Source organism: Tamandua tetradactyla, chromosome 5 (assembly GCF_023851605.1).
Source record: "Tamandua tetradactyla isolate mTamTet1 chromosome 5, mTamTet1.pri, whole genome shotgun sequence".
Lineage (NCBI taxonomy): Eukaryota > Metazoa > Chordata > Mammalia > Pilosa > Myrmecophagidae > Tamandua > Tamandua tetradactyla.
This window is the reverse complement of record NC_135331.1, coordinates 118,759,492-118,775,222: the sequence shown is the minus strand read 5'-3', so window position 1 is coordinate 118,775,222 and position 15,731 is coordinate 118,759,492. Positions and strand designations below refer to the sequence as shown.

The window sequence follows — 15,731 nt, the reverse complement described above, 5'->3', positions numbered from 1 at the left end:
GCTAGAGGGTCTGACTCTTTATGAAAAAGGCCATAAGTGCTTTGCCTACTTCTAGTTTCTCGGTGCCAGAAAAGCCTAGCATATAGTAGGTTCTTAACTTATTCAGTGTGTGAATGAAATTAAAAATTTGCAGCAGTCTTGAAGTAGGCACTCTCTAAAATGCTCTCAGTGATCCCTGCCTTCTGGTATTCACATCCTAGTGTAACCCCCTGTCTCAGATGGTGGAATGCAATTGGTGACAGGTTTCCAAGTAAAATATGATGAAAGTGATGGGATATCAGTCCCCAGACGAGGTTACAGAGAGACCATGACTTACTTGCTCATCATCTCCATGGTCTCTGAACCCTCCCTCTGGGGGAAACAAGTTGCCGTGCTGTGAGTTGCCCTCTGGAGAGGACTGTCTGGTGAGGATCTGATGTCTCTCACCAACAGCCTGTAAGGACCTGACACTACCAATGGTCACACAAGTGAATTTAGAAGTGGATCATCCTCCAATCTAGCTTTGAGATGACTTTCATTCTGCCTGGCTCTGTAATGGCAGACTTAGGAGAGGATTGACCCACAGGACCCAGCTAAGGTGTGTACCCTTATTCTGCCCCCTGGTCTGTGAGATAATAAATGTTTATTGTTTAATCCATTGTTTTGGGATAGTTTATTATGCAGCAATAGGTAAATAATACAGGTTTGAAAAGCTTTAAAAATGTATAAATCGGGATAAAATTATCTTAAGGATTCAACTCTCCCTATAGGTTCCATTGATAATATTTATTTACAGTAATAAATAATAATATTTATTATTTCCTGATAATATTTACTTCAAATAGGGATTATGAAGATAGTAAATGTAAGCACATACTAGTATTGTAATACATTTTCCAACCGTTCTATACAAACATGTTTGCACACAGGCCCTTGCCAGGCACATCAGCTGAGGTAGGAGTCTTGTGCGCATGAGAATGATCAAAGGCAGCTCAGAAATCTGTGGCACAGTGATGAAGACAGAGAGCCTTGTTAGAAAGACATGAAGGGGAGTTGAGGCCACTCTGTCTCTCCTATTGAGATATCTTCCGGTCTTCTGTATCACAATAGCTTTCAGAATTCTCTCTCTTCTCATATAGCTTTGTATAAAGTAATCATTGCCTGTTTAAAAAACGAAGGGAACAACATCATTTATAAACATCTATAAAATGTCAAAGGTTTATAGCAAAGGATATATCAAATGAATAATCTGTGACTGAAGGTAAAAAGCCTGTTCCACAAAGGGCAGGATATCCCACTGTGGTGTAATGCCTTTAGGTCATCTCAAAGGACCACAATCCGAGGTCTACCTCTGTTACTTAATTCATCCTTGAAAAGGAGATGAGGCACTGGTCAGAATCAGTCTAAGAATATCTCATTTCAGTTCATCTCAGGAAATTGACTTCAGATATCAGTGTGGTTCTATGATTAAGAAGGTTTCTATCTCTACAACTGAGGGTTGTGGAAAGTAAAGAAGTGGCTTACATGCTTTCTATTATTGACTCATACACCCCAAGTAACAGTCCTGTGTTTTAAGAGCTTTTGCTTTAAATCTATCCTTGGTGGGAGGATAATACATAGATTGTGGCAGATAACAGGGAAAAGTATCTTCTGAGAGTGTTAATCTGGGAAAGAGTTTAAAGTCCAGTTTCCATTAAATGTACTGCTTTAAGGAATGTTGTCCCTAACCAGGCTTTCAAATAAAAATCTCGAAGGGCATAGAGAGAAATCATTATTTCATTTCTGTGCTGATAAATAAATCTACATAGGGAAATGGTTGGCAAGATGCAGATTGCGTATCTTAACCCATTCCAGTCAGCTGGAACTCAGAATAGGAATTAATATCACCTGTTAGGAAACTAGACTGAAGTGGGAAAACTAAGTACAGCTGTACCACTAAGGCACGTGACTGCAGAGACAGACGGGAGAGGCACTACCCAGAGAAAGGCCAAGTGCTCAAGGGCTGCTGGATACTGGGCTTCTAGGAGTAAATTTAACTCTAGGCCCCACTCAGTAATTCAAAAGCAGTTCTAGACTTGGCCGGGAACAGCGCAAACCTTGGTAAGACTGATCTTCCAGGTATAAGGTCTGGTACCTGGAAAGAACTAGAAGAGGGAGGTTTGGAACCTGATACTTTTCATCTTACATTAAAATGCATCAGCTTTTAAATTCATTTATACTAGTTCCTGAATACAATTTGAAAATGAGAAATATTATGATGTTCCCAGAACATCATAACAACACAAATGGCATCACCTTATGTTGTTTTTTTTTAATGGCATAAGTATAGTATCTAACCAAGTTGAATAAATACCTAAAGCATTTATGATTTATTTTAATAAGCTTAAAAATATCATATATATAAATCAAATTCAGGAGTCATTTGAAGAGTATAATATCTGAGTTGGATTTGGATTTTGGATATAACCAATTTTTAAAAATTGATCCCTTCTATGGATATTCCTTGTGTTGTTTTTTTGTTTTGTTTTGCTTTGTTTTGCATGAGCAGGCATTGGGAATGGAACAAGTTCTCTGGCATGGTAGGCCAGTTCCTTGTGTTTTAAAACCTGATTTGCACAAGTGTTTCTTACAAATAGTCTTTTTCCCCAAATCAAAAGTCACTGCCATCCTATGCAGTGGTAGGTACTAAAGGTTGACCATAAACAGAGTTAGTACTGTCAATTCCTTTATTTAAAAAATATATTCTTAGTGCCTACTATGTGTACAGTACCAGAAATACACATATAATCTAGTGGAGTAGTTGACAAGTATATAGTCCAATTCAAGATTGTAATAAGTCTGCACCTCAAAAGACTTTATCAAAAAGATGAAGAGGCAACCAACTCAATGGGAGAAAATATTTGGAAATCACACATCAGATAAAGGTTTGATTTCCTATATATACAAAGAAATCATACAACTCAACAACAAAAGAACTAACAACCCAATTATAAAATGGGCTAAAGATATGAATAGGCATTTTTCTGAAGAGCAAATACAGATGGCTCAAAAGCACAAGAAGAGATGCTCATTTTCATTGGCTATAAGGAAAATGCAGATCAAGACCACAATGAGATACTACTTCATATCTATAAGAATGGCTGCTATTAAACAAACAGGAAACTATAAATGTTGGAGAGGATGTGGAGAAACTGGGACACTTATGCACTGCTAGTGGGAATGTATAATGGTGCAGCCACTATGGAAGACTGTTTGGCAGTTCCTTAGGAAACTAAATATCGAGTTGCCCTTTGCCCAGCAATAGCATGACTTGGTATATACCCAGAAGAGGTGAAAGCAATGACACAAACAGACATTTGCAGACCAATGTTTATAGCAGCATTATTCATAATTGCCAAAAGAAGGAAACAAACCAAATGCCCATCAATAGACAAGTAGATCAAACAAATGTGGTATATACATGCAATGGAATATTATACAGCATAAAATGAAATGACATCCTGAAGCACATGAACTTAATGTGTCTGCTCTAAAAGCTTACAATCTGGGCCCCTGTATTCTTATAAGCATTTTCTCAAGGTGACCATAACATTGTTGTTCTTTTGTTTCTGGCTTCTTTTGTCTCACCAAATGTCCCACCTGTTCATTCACATCGTTGCATGCCTCACGGCTTTGTTCCTTTTTGTAACAGCACAACCTTCCTTCTTATGTATACACCATTGTTCACCAATCTACTGTTCTGTCAGTGCATCCTTCAGCCACCTGAAGGATGAGCCTTGAGCTTGTATAATGCTGAGTGAAATTAACCAGACACAAAAGGATAGATACTGTATGATTCTACTTTTATGACCAGCTTAAATGTATATTCAGAGACTTGTAATACACAATATAGGGGACTAAGAGATACATAGAAACTAGAGATGGGTGAATCATTAGCTAATGAGGTTGAACTCCAATGTAAGGGAATAGATAGGAGTGAAGGTGGTTCTCTAGTGGATCTGGAAGTGATACTACCATATTGACGATGAACAAGATTGAAAGGGGTTGTATAGACCCATGTGTCCCACTGACTCACACTAGAAATATGAATGAGTTCTCATAAAAATTATTTCAAAGATATGATTCTTGCATAAAGAGTGTTTAAGTCCAGGGTACAGGGGAAAATTGCTATTGCATGCTCTGAGCTATATTCAAAAGAAAACCATCAGCACTACCACAGCAACAGCAGAGGTAAATAATGGGCTGAGGGACAGGGTTAAGAAGAGGTTTAGATTTCCTATTCGGTGAGGGTGTGCATATTGGTTTTCTTTCCATTGGGAACAATGAAATGATCTAAAATTGAGAATGTTGATGTATTGTGGACTTTAGGCCCTTCACGTGATGCCGGATGAATGCAGGTGGCTTAAGGATGCACTGACAGAGCAGTAGATTGGTGAACAATGATGTGTACATAAGAAGGAATGTTGTGCTGTTACAAAAAGGAACAAAGCCATGAGGCATGCAACGATGTGAATGAACAGATGGGACATTTGGTGAGACAAAAGAAGCCAGAAACAAAAGAACAACAATGTTATGGCCACCTTGAGAAAATGCTTATAAGAAGACAGGGGCCTAGACTCTAAGCTTTTAGAGCAGACACATTAAGTCCAGAGTGGTGATTAACATTTCTAGATTTTAAGAGGCTGTTTTATATATATAACCTGATATTTAGAGATCAGGAGGAAGCCAAACCGGTTGAGGTTAAAGTAATTCAGAATATAGGGGTAAGGAAGACAGTATCTATAGTTTAGAACCACATATACTCTTTGAGACCAATGGAAGAAAGTTTTATTGATCTGAAATTGAAATTTTCTGTAGTGCATAATCTAATTCAATCTATCTGTATAGCTCATTTGAACAATTGAAACACAGGGAGGACAGAATAAGAAAGAGACCCTTTAATCCTATATAGATTATTGTAATCCCTGGAAACATTTTAGAGTATATTAAGCAGATAATCAAAAAGTATTGGGAAAGTCCCCTCAGGGAGGGGAGAAAGAATATGGAACTATTAAACCTTACCACCATGAAATCCCCTGATACTGTGTCAAACTTTAGGGATACCCCAAATCAATAGGCCATGCCCTCAATCATGAGGCTTACTCTTGTGAAGCTTATGTAGGTACCAGAGAAGCTTAGACTATCTATAGGCATGCCTAAGAGTTACTTCTGGAGGACCTCTGTTGTTGCTTAGATGTGACCTCAGTCTCTCTAAGCCCAACTCTGCAAGTGAAATCATTGCACTCCCCCCTACATGAGACATGACTTCCAGAGGTGAAAGTCTCCCTGGCAATGTGGGAGATGACTCCCAGGGATGAATCAAGACCAGCCACCTTGGGAGCAACAATTCCATCCTGACCAAAAGGGGGAAAAGAAGTGTTATTAATAAAGTATCAGTGGCAGAGAGAGTTCAAATAGAGTCAAGAGGCTACTCTGGAGGTTGCTCTTATGCAAGCTTCAGTTAGACCTTGCTACCTATCATAACCTGCCAACCCCCAACCAGGACCATTCCAGCCAGTCCTAAAGAACACCTAGGGCGATATATTAGATCCCACCAAAAACCTACAACTTCCAGATGGGTCCCTGGTCCAGATAAGTCCTGAAACCTAACCCAGCCCCTCCAGAACATCAGATAGTTCCATCTTTCTACGCCATATTAGTGATAGACCCTTCCAATATAAAAAAATTTGGAATTGCCATAGCCCTAACAACCATAAAGAGAGGTATGGAAAGATCAAAGGTGATAGTGGAGTTTTACCAAAAAGATAGGATTTAACACATGAATATGTTTGTTGAATCATTAAATTGATATCTCTTTTAGTCTCCAGTATTTTAGAGCAGCTAGAAGTAAACACCTAAAATTGTGATTTGTAACCCATGTCAAAGTCTGTAATATGTTCTACAACTAATTGTGGTGCTGTACTTTGAAATTTATAGCTTTTTTTTGATTATATGTTATTTTTCACAAAAAAGGAAAAAAAGTCGATTGTGATGATAAAAGAATATTTAAGTCCTCTGGTCCTATATTCTGGAGCAGCTAGAAGGAAAATTATGAGAGGACCCTATGGTCCTCTGGGATCTGTCCTGTAACTACTTGTTGAACAGTGCTTTGAAAACTATTGCTTTCTACTTTTTTGCTTTGTATATATTTTATACTATATAATTAAAAAGTTAAAAAAAAAAGAGACTGTAATAAGTACTGAATGGGGCAACCACAGGGTGCATTCAGAGTATTTCATGCCCTTCAGGTGCTGTTAGGTATCCAAGTAGAAAAAGGGGGATGTCCAGAGAAGCCTCCCCAAACATGTGATGTCTAAGCCAAAAGCTGAGACAAATCAAGAGTTGGACACATGAGGAAAAGGCAGTGGACTGGCACATCATCTTAGGGGGGAGAAAAATAACATACACGAACACCCAGTAAGAACTTAGAATATTTTGGAATCTGTGGGTCTCAGTAGTGTTTAAAGATGGTGTAAGGAGACTGGCATAGTATATTCTGGAGAAAGATGAGCTTATGGAATAAGCCAATGCCAGTTTAAGGATATTTTCAAACCAGGCTATAATCTAGCAGTGTAATTAGAACTTCCTCATTTCATCTTAGGAAGTGGAACTTGGGAAAGATCTGCTGCCTTCTGCCTCCATAAGCCAAACTGATAACGTTACATGGCCCATCTGCCTACATGGCTTTCTACTCAAATCCTGGCTTCCACTCTTCCGCCCTGCTGGGGCAGATTTTCCTTGCTTCCATTTTGCTTGCCCCCTTCCCATACCTGGCTCTCTCTCATCTATTTTCCACATTTCTCTCTGCCTGGGTGGATACTATTTACCAGTACTTTCTAGCATTGTCTCTCCTGACTTCCCTAATCTGTAATTTACCCCTTCAAGATCATTTTGGGCATAAATTCAGTCAAGGGTTAGACTAGAGTAGCCATTCCTACATCTGTTTTAAGGAAAATTAATTTCTTATAAGAAATTAGAGTTCAGTGACCAGATATGTTGGGATGCACTGTGTAGGAAACTTCTTTGCCTTAACACCCTGGCAAATTTTCACGTATTCACATAGGCCATGCTAGAAAAGGCTTTAATTGTAAGAAATGTGAGTCTTGGCAGAATACCTTGTGATCCTCCTGAAGCATAGCAGGATAAGAGCCTTGGAAGGGCTGCTACAAGGCCATCTCTCACTCCCCTGCCTATTTCCTTGGGAGACTGTCATGAAACAGTTTTTCATCACATTACTGGTTCTCATGAAGGCTTTCTGCCTTGCTTCCCTCAGGATACAGCTGTAGAATATAAAACCACTTAGGTGCAGTCTAGAATTGGTGCCTCAGAAGTAGAGTTTCTCACAACTTGCTATAGTGTGGCCACTTTTATTTCAGTGTCGTACTTTTTGCTGTGTGGGACAATGCTGCAGGAAATAAGCTGTCCAAATCTAAAAGTGGCTCCTTGTATCTTTGCCAATCTAATTAGTCAGACCTTGGCCTTGTCACCTCTTAGAAATTCATAATACAGGTTAGTGTACAAGAATTTGAGTAGTCCAATGGTAAAGATATTTTGTTTAACTTTTTTCTACTATTTCCCAACTTATTGATATACAAAGCTTTGTTTCTCCCACCAATTCTAATAAACCTTATGGGACAAAGAACTTCCAGGGAAGGTGGTAGAGTAGGGAGTTCCAGGACTCATTCCTCTAAAACAGCTAGTGGATAGGCAGAAAATATTTGAAACAATTGTTCTGGGGCTCTGGAGGCCAGGAGAGCCCTATGCAGCATGCAGAGAAGAGTGGCAGAGAGAGGTTGAGAAACTGGTAGAGAATTGTGAGTCCCTTGCTCTGTGGTAGCTGCAGGCGCCCATCCCACACTATCAAGGTGAGCCTGGTCTCTGGCTGGCTTCTTGGGCTGGCGAGGGATGTGGAAGTCCTCTTCCCCAAGAACAGACAGGACATGGTTGAGCACCAATTGTGGCTTTTGATCAGCAAAATTTGGATAGTTGGGTCTGGGCTCTGAGCCCAGACAGGGCACAGTGCCTCCTTAGGGCAGTGGGGAATAGTTTGCTGAAGAGTGCCATCTGATGGGCTGGCCAGGAAGGTGCAGATTTAGAGAGCTGTTAATAAGGTTTGGTGTCTTTCCTGACCATTTCACCATGGCTCTTTGGAATTGGTCTCTGTTTTCCTTTTGGGCCCCAGCCCTGATTTTGCTGGGAAATGCTGAATTTTCACTCCAGGCCAAAGTGGCTGGAGGCAAAGAAAGTAGCGTAAAAACAAACTATAGAGGCAAAATGAAAACAAACTGAATGGATTAAGATTCCCAGAGAAGGAACAGAGGAAAGGAAGCTTTCTCCTGGGGTGTAACAATTGCACAAATACTAGAATATTAGTAACTGGACCACATATCCCGGCCAAGAATCAGATGAAGAAGAGTAGAAAAATCTGATCAGTTAAACATAGACAATTTGAAATGTCTAAAAGAAGTTGAATCAGGTGTTAAGGAAGATCCATAACACAAATCCAAGCAGCAATAAAACCTTAGGCGAGAACTTCACACTAAACTCCTCAAGATAAGAGATGCTTACACCTTAGCAAAAAATTAAAAGCCGTATTAAAAAACAGGAAGATATGGTCCAGTTAAAGCAACATATTAAGACTTCAGAGGAGAGAAAGAATCTAGAACAATTAAACAAAGATGTCAAATAAATCTCCTAAATCAATTCAAGGAGATAAAAGAAAATATGGCTAAAGAGATAAAAAATATTGAGATGACACTGGAGAAGCATAAAGAAGAATTTGAAAATATGAAATGCTACATAACAGAAATGATGGGAATGAAAGGCACAACAGAAGAGATAAAACTACACTTATTGTATGTAGTCATCAGACTTTTCCAGTGTGGTTTGGACTGTAGCTTCCTGCAGGCCTAGGTCTCTTCCTATCTTGGCTTTACTGCCACTATTTTCAGATCTTCTAATCATACACAGTTTCATTTCCAGCATTATCATATTGCATTTCTTCACTGTTCCATCATCTTTGTTGACCAGTGGCCTCTTTCTATCATCCATTTTTGTAAAATGTCACATGGATTTATCACCAAAAGATAATGAGGCTATGAGACTGCACACTTTGTTGTTTGTATGTGAACTGAGTTACAGATCCTCGGTGACCAAAGCAGACTTTGAAGGAATTATTGTGATTTATCAGTGATCATGATGCACATTTGTTCTTTGCCTAATGATTTATTGACCAAAGAGCTAGCAGCAAAGTCTTTACTTTCTACAACTGTTCATAGCACTGTGGTAACTGAAATTTTGACTGCATTTTTGGTAGACCGGTGTTATTTAACTATGATGACTGATGTACGTGCATGTTGGAACCATGCAAAGCAAGGACTACTTTCTTATATAAATATTTAAATTCTTGGTCAGATACATCTGACAAATAATGTTTTCTAAGAAAAACACCCTTCAGTTTTATTCCTCCCCAATTTTCAAGTAATTATCTTTAAGACCCAGGTATCTTTATCTAACATCTCCAAGAATAAAATTACTGAGTCCCTCAATTCTATTGCACCAAAGTGTCTTGCAGAAAAGTTTTCATTGAATTAACAGTTGATGTATCTTCCTATTAGAATCTCAAATTCCATACACCTATGACCAACCTTACTGAAAGTTCCCCCATTATCTCCGTATCAGGGAGCCAGAAACCAGGATGCCCAGGATTCACCCCAATCTATGTCCTGATTCTCTACTTCACATTCTTAGCTTTGGCCTTAAGTAGGGCTAATGGCACTGACTGAGCCAGGGCAGGTGAAAGCAAAAGATGGGATCCAAACAACACACTCTTAAACAATTAGTGTGTTAAAGAAAAAATTGTAAGTAACTCAAGAGAAATAAGCAAATCAGTAAATATATCAAGACAAATGAAAACAAGACTGCAATATAGCAAAATTTTATGGTATGCAATGAAGACTGTGCTGAGAGGTTATTGCCCTAAATGTCTAAATTAAAAAAAAAAAAAGAAAATTCAAAGACCTAATTGAAACTAGAAAAAGAACAGCAAATTAATCCCAAAGCAAGGATAAGGAAAGAAATGACAAAGATTGGAGCAGAAATAAGGGAAATTGAGAATAAAAAAATAGTTAACAAAACCAAAAGCTGGTTAATTGAAAAGATCAACAAAATTGGCCAAAACTTAGCTAGAATGATAATGAAAAAAGAGAGAAGATGCAAATAAGTAAATTCAGAAATGAGAGGGAGGAGAATAACTACTGACCCCAGAGAAATAAAAGTAGCATAAGAAGATACTATGAACAACTGTATACCAACAAATTATATATTTGGTTGAAATGGACAAATAACTGCAAACACATACACAACCTATAATGACTCTACAAGAAATAGAAGACCTCAACAGACTAATTACAAGTAAAGAGATTAAGTCAATCATCAAAACCTCCCAAGGAATTAAACTGCAGTGACAGATGATTTCACAGGTGGTTTCTATGAATTATTTCAAGAACAATTAATACCAATCCTACTCAAACTCTTCTAAAAAGTTGAGGAGAAGGGAACACTACCTAACTCATTCTATGAAGCCAACATTAACCCAATACCAAAGCCAGATAATTTTTCCAAAGAGGAAATACAAATGGCTAAAAAGCACATGAAGAGATGTTGAACATTACTAGCTATTAGGGAAATACATATAAAAACCACACCTATTAGAATGATTGCTATTTAAAAAAAGGCAGGAAACTACAAGTATTAGAAAGGATGTGAAGAAATAGGAATACTCATTGTACTTTACCTATGGCAAGGTAAAATGGTGCAACTGCTTTGGAAGATAGTTTAATGGTTTCTCAGGAAGCTAAATATAGAACTGCCATATGATTCAGCAATCCTGCTACCAGGACTATAACTAGAAAAACTGAAAGCAGGGGTTTGAACAGACATTTACACACCAGTGTTCGTAGTAGCATTATTCACAATTGCTGAAAGCAACCTGAGTGTCCATCAATTGAGGAACAGTAAATAAAATGTGGTACCTACATATGTTGGAATATTATTCAGCTGTGAGAAAGAAGGAAGTCTGATGCATGTGACAACATGAATGAATCTCAAGGACATTATGTTGAGTGCAATAAGCCAGACACAAAAGGATAAATATTGTATGATCTCAGTGAGATGAACTAATTGTAATAAGCAAATTCATAGTTAGAATGTTGAATATAGGTTATCATGGGATAAAATGGGGGTAGAAGATGGGGAAGGAATGCTTTATTTGTACAGTATTCCTATTTGGGTTGATTTTAAGTGTTTAAAAATGGATAGTAGTGATAGTAGCACATTATTGTAAGTGTTACTAACAGTGCCGAATTACGTTTGTGAATTGTGATTGAAAGAGGAAGTTTTGGATTGTGGTTATTATTAGAAGGATAGTTAAAAGATAAAACATGGGATTCTATTACACAGTGAACACTGTTGTTGTTAATGGACTGAGTTAATAGTACAAGTAAAAGAATGTTCTTTCATGAATTATAACAAATGTACATCACTATTGCATACACTGCCTACTAATAGGGCAGTATATGGGAAAATATACTGTGAACTATTGACTATAGTGAACAGTAATATTTAATATTCTTTCATCAGTTGTAACAAAGGTAGCACCCTAATGTAGTGTCAACAATGGGGGGTATATGGGAACCTTGTATTTTTTACGTGACTTTTCTGTAAATCTGAAATTTCTCTGATTAAAAATAATTATGCTAACTGAAAGAAACCAGAAACAAAGTACTACATATTGTATGATTCCATTTATATAAGAAGCAAATATAAATAAATGTACAGGGACAGAATTAGATTAGTGGTTATGTAGAGCTTGGGAAAAATAGAGGGATTGAGAGGTGGCTGCTAAGGGTATGGGGTTTTAATTTTTGGCGTAATGAAAATGTTCTAAAATTGATTGTTCTGATGAGTACACAGATACTAAAAACTATTGATTGTACACTTTGGATGGACTGTATATATTTGAATATATCTCAATAAAACTACTTTAAAATGAAACAACTACCTTATGGAACATACTCTGGTAATCATTGGCAAAAATTAGTGCTTTAAACTAAGTGATTTTTTTCTTCTTTGTAAGAGCTTTATCTTCTATTCTGCATCTTTTCTCCAGCACCCTACCATGGCTTATGCTACCTATTCTCTCCTTCATACACAGTATTGTTTGTTCACTTATGCCTCACTTTTGCTTCTCCAGTCCACCCTACACACGCACACACACACACACACACACACACACACACACACATATCATTTAGACATAAATTTCTTGCTTTATTTCTTTGTAGGAAGATCATATATTCTTTCATTTTCCTATCACTTTCATCACTCAGAGCTCAATTATTTTCATCTCATTAATTTCCTTTCTCATAGTTAACAATGTACATCAGCATCAGCTCTTTGTCTTCCAATATTCTCTTCAAATCCTTGTCTATGCTATCAGGAAAATATTTATCAGTTTTCATAGGTTAATTTACATATTCTGTTTACTAAGAATAATAATTCTAATAGCACCAGTAGTTCCTCCTTTTCATACCCTTCTTCCTATTCTCTCTTTCCTTCTTGAGCAAATCAGTCCTATTCTCTTTCAAGAAGGGTGAGCATTCTATACTGGGGAGAGAAGGGTAGCCACAGGGGCACAGAGGGATTGTGGGAAAATGAAATTTATCTGGAAATCCACATGGGTGAAAAGTGTCCTGTCTGAAGTTTAGGCATGATGAAGCCTGTGCAATATGAGAATCTGCAATGGAGGATGGCCCAGTGTGAGGTGTCAGAGTCTAGGCAGAGTAAAAAGCACTTCCATGTGCTTGAATAGTGGCTGCATGCAGGGTGTCAAAGTCTAAATGGGATGAGGAGGATATCTGTGGAGAAGGACCGTCTGATGGGGTTGAAGGGAGGATGTCCTGGCACAGAGTGTCAGAGCCTGAAGAGAATAAGGAGGGCATTGGTGTAGGATGGCAGCCAGGCATAGGATGTTAGAGCCTGAGGGGTGGGTTCTTGCTTAAGAGTTTAGATGATATGAAGATGGTGTTTGTATAGGAGTGCCCCTACATGCAGGAGTCAGGCCCAGTGTAGGATTTCAGAGCCTGATTGGGGTAAAGAGACCATACATATAAGGAAGCTGCATGGTCCAGAGTGTCAGGGTACAGGTGGAGTAAGGAGAAAGTCTACATCAGGATGAAGCATGGTAGAAGTGCAATGAGAGATTGTTATATACAGTGGGATTAATGAAATCCCTACACATGTTAAGAAAATGGATGCCAGGTTTCTCATTGTTGAAGGAACTTACAAATATGGGAATAAAGCAAACTAGAGTGAGTTCTGTGATGTGCTGGATTAGAGACATAGGTATGAAATTATGACTTTCAACCTATATAGATGCAGAAACAAATACAGATGCATATGTGTGTATTTACATGTTTTATATATGCACACATACATATACACAGATTTATACACATACATAAATACATATACACCGACACTGAGACAACTTAAGAACAATAGCACCCCAATAACAGTGAGCACACTTAACATCAGATCTTGGTTTCTAAATATCATTTCACACTGAAAGGAATGAGAGATTACTGAAGAAATTGTCTATTTCAAGGCTGGTGCAGAGAGAGCAAAGATGAACATTTTCTGATGCCAGAAATTGAGGGAGTGCTAACAAATGATGAGGACATGTCAGAAAGATAGAGAATCCACTTGATGGGCTCTCACTGGCCAATGTTGAGCTTTAAAAATAAATGATAATCATCACAGATGATGGTTCATTGAATAAAGTAGGAAACCATGAGTCCATATTGACATACCGAGGTCCCTGATGTATCTGTTTTCTGGATTTCCTTTTGTATATAATTCCTGGACTTCCTTTTCCATCACTGAAGATTTCCATTTTCTCCTATCTTTTAGTAAAATCACTACTCTTTATCTCTTTTCTGTTTTCAAAATGTTATTGCAGTAGGCTCCTCTTCCTTTTTTTTTTCTTCTGCCCCTGTGGTTTTAAAATCATTTTGGATAGGTTTGAGGAGCAAGTGCAAGTAAATGTAGAAATCCTTTGTACAATTTGAGAGCTAAACTTAGAATCAATTCACCATTTATGGTCCTGTTTTTATGATGGAGGAACCACATTAAAGGATTCATACAGTAAGCACACAAATGAATGTTTGACTACAACTAAAGTCTATATTAATCTGTCCTTTATTAACTTCATTTATAATCTTTTCAAATTGAAGAATCATGAAAGCAAAATGCATATATTTCATTAGTGGAAACTTAAAGTTATCACCAAAATCCTGTGGCTGTGAGTGTGAAAGGTAAAGGCCCATTCTATTTTCATATATTTATAAAACTCCCTCTTGTACCAGCAATCAATTTTTTTAAATGTAAATTGCATGTATTACTCATTTACAAATTTCACGTTCAAAGAGAGAACCCCTGCTTCTCTACAGTAAAGCATTTCATTCATTCTCTTCAGAAATTTGTAAGCCATTAACAAAAGTATCTCCTCTGGAATTAAAGGGCATGGATTTTTTATCTTCCACATTCCTCAATAGAGTCAGAAGGTAAAACAATGATTCTTGGATAGGCAATGCTCAGTGAAAGAAATTAAGGCACTTGCTATTTCTCTACAAATTAGCATCCCTTAGGGATAGCCTCACCAAAGAGTACTCCTTGGTGTTTCAACTATCAGGTGAGTTGGAGGGTAGAGTTGTTGCTAATAGGTGGGCATATCTCATACCTCATAACTCCTAATTTTTTTTCCTCTAGTACTTGATAAAAAGTGTCTATTTTAGCTTTATATTTTCAAAAATTATTTTATTTTTGACAGGTTATGGATTAACCTGCATCTGAGCAGTCCAAGGGATAATTTTGCATGATGGAAATTATATCCTGACAAAGATGCCATAATTAGTGGTGGTTAAAGCAAAACTATATTGGGACATCTTTACATCTATAAACAAATAAAATCAACTTTCAAAATGTACTCTTCAAAATCTGGACACAAGGAATATCAACTACTTAATCTTACATGTTAGGTTTATATTTTAATTTCAGATGAAGGGTAAAAAGTAATAGAAGCTAAATGTTATTTCAGAAGCTGATATAATGTAGTGAGTAGGTTTCTCAAAGACTCATTGACATTTTACTTACTGACCAGATTAGTAAACATTTTTGGTCAGCATGTTACTGGTGTGTGGATATCATAAGATAAAGCTGTGTATACAATAATGACTTGCAATAAAATCATAGGCACAGATTTTAATTAGTTATTAAATGCTTAATTATCTAATCAACATTTTATGGTTTAATTGATATTTATGGGTGAAAGCCTTCGACCTTTAAAAGCTAATATTATGGCTTTATATGTATACACCAGTTCTTTAACTTAAAGAACTCAAGGTTCTTAATACTTACTCAAATTTGATTTCATATGAAATTTCAGAGTATTTAGTAGGCACTTTATAAATATTTGTTGAATGAATGCATGATTTTAATATTGGAGTCAATTCTAGTAGGTGTCATGGAGTAGAAAGAATTATTTGAATAGTGGAAGAATACACAGTACTTAGGAAAATTAGAACTCACTCTGCCTGCTCTCCCTTACACCATGTACCAATACACTTTCAAACAGGAGCATGTCAAAACTTGTA

General features: G+C 37.3%; 1 long non-coding RNA gene across 1 annotated transcript in view; it reads right to left on the bottom strand.

Moving 5' to 3' along the window:
* Positions 1-783: 783 nt before the first annotated feature.
* Positions 784-15,731, bottom strand: part of LOC143682708 (uncharacterized) — an 83,632-nt gene continuing 68,684 nt past the window's right edge. The window contains exon 4 of the long non-coding RNA XR_013175240.1: positions 784-1,140. This is a non-coding gene — a long non-coding RNA (uncharacterized LOC143682708). The remainder of the gene's footprint in view (positions 1,141-15,731) is intronic.